This window comes from Tenrec ecaudatus, chromosome 4 (genome assembly GCF_050624435.1).
Source record: "Tenrec ecaudatus isolate mTenEca1 chromosome 4, mTenEca1.hap1, whole genome shotgun sequence".
NCBI lineage: Eukaryota > Metazoa > Chordata > Mammalia > Afrosoricida > Tenrecidae > Tenrec > Tenrec ecaudatus.
The window spans coordinates 104,579,964-104,581,672 of record NC_134533.1 but is presented as its reverse complement, the minus strand read 5'-3'; positions in this window follow the sequence as shown (position 1 = coordinate 104,581,672).

Genomic DNA, 1,709 nt, shown 5'->3' with positions numbered 1-1,709 from the left:
TAAAAACAGTGAGCAGCGCCTTCTTTGCAGGATCACTATGTTAAAGGATAGCATTTGTAAGGTGCTTCTCAGTGTCTGGCAAGTCATGAATGCTGGATAAGTGGAAACTGCTGCTATAATAAGGTGCCCCGGACCCTCTCTGAACTTGCCAGGGAGGCAGACGTGGCATCTGCTACAGAGCCACACCCTGGAGCCCGTGCCGACCACCACGCTGCTTCGAGTGGGCATAGAGTTGAGAGCAGCTGGCTTAGTTGGGGTTGATATTATCGCAGGGAAAGTGTTTCCAGTGCTCCGCACACTTGCTGTGTGCTGCAGATAGAACTCACCCAGAGGGTCTTTCAGGCTACAGGCTTTCTGGGAGCAAATTTCTATGTCTTTCTCCCAAAGACCTGCGAGGTAGGTTGCAAGCTCCCAGCCTGTTAATTAGCAGCCAAGTAATTCATCATTACGCCGCCATGGCTGCTTGCTTGGTAGAGTGATGAAGAGGTGCTGTCTTTTTTAAGAATAATAACAACCAACACTTTTGTGAAAGTTGGGCATGGTTTGGAAGTAGAGGGAGGGTTAGAAGAATTGCAGATTATGTGTTTTTGCCAAGGAGAGGCCTGGTGGCATATTGGTTTTGTAATGGGCTGCTCAGCTCAAGGTCAGCAGTTGGAACCACCAGCTGCTCTCAGGGAGAAAGAGGACACTTTGCGCTCCGGTAAAGAGATCGTCTCGGAACCCCATGGGGGCAGTGCTACCCTGCCCTGTAGGGTCACTGAGCCAGAATTGACTTGATGAGTTCGAGTTTGATTTTTCTGCCAAAGAATGTGGCGCATTTCTCAAAATGCAAAAATTATTTGCATTACAATATCTGAGACATTTATTTATTGCTGATTCCTAGGTTAACCCCAGACGTGCTGAAATGGAATCTCTACGAGTGGCGCTCTGTGGGGGGAAGCCAGCCCCCCACTACTAATCACGGGTTCAGGGAGTGCAATTGTATGGTGGAGATATCTAAATATTATAATAAAGTCACAGAGAGTAAGAGCAATAGGAGAGAGAGTAAAATAAAGAACTCAGACATATTTCATAGTAGCATGCTCACCTTAGCTCCTCTTGGTGGTACAGGGTAGGAGAGAGCACAGTAGAGAGAGTGATTTATTGCTAACCAAGGCTTATATATCTTTTGGGGACTTACAAGCCCCCTAATTACAGGTACACAGGAAAGGGTTGTTCAATAGGCAATATAAGCAACAGGAGGGGGATATACAATGGGCATAAGCGTAACAGGAAGGGGATGAGCTAGGGATGTACACATGATAGGAAGGGGAGGGACTAGAGGTATACATGTGACAAGAAGGGCAGACCCTAGGTTCATGATGGAGTCCTAACCTTGGTCACCCTTGAGTGGACTTGACCTCCCTGGGCTCTCCTTCAGAGAAACAATCTACTATCTTTATCAGAAGGGAGTGGGCCCTACTTAGGGTGGGACAGACTATACAGTCTGATTGCTCTAGATGGCTGATAATCCCTAGGGAGAATAGCCTCTGACCTACTTCCGTTGACCTCCAAGTGTACAGTTGTAGCAAGCAGCTAGGTTTGGCATTTATTTGGGGGAGACAACTTTGGAGAAATCTGTTTCCCACAGCATTCCTTAGATGATTCTTACAGGCATTATGTTAGTCTGGATACATTAGAGAAACAAATCCACAGAAATTCATATGCAT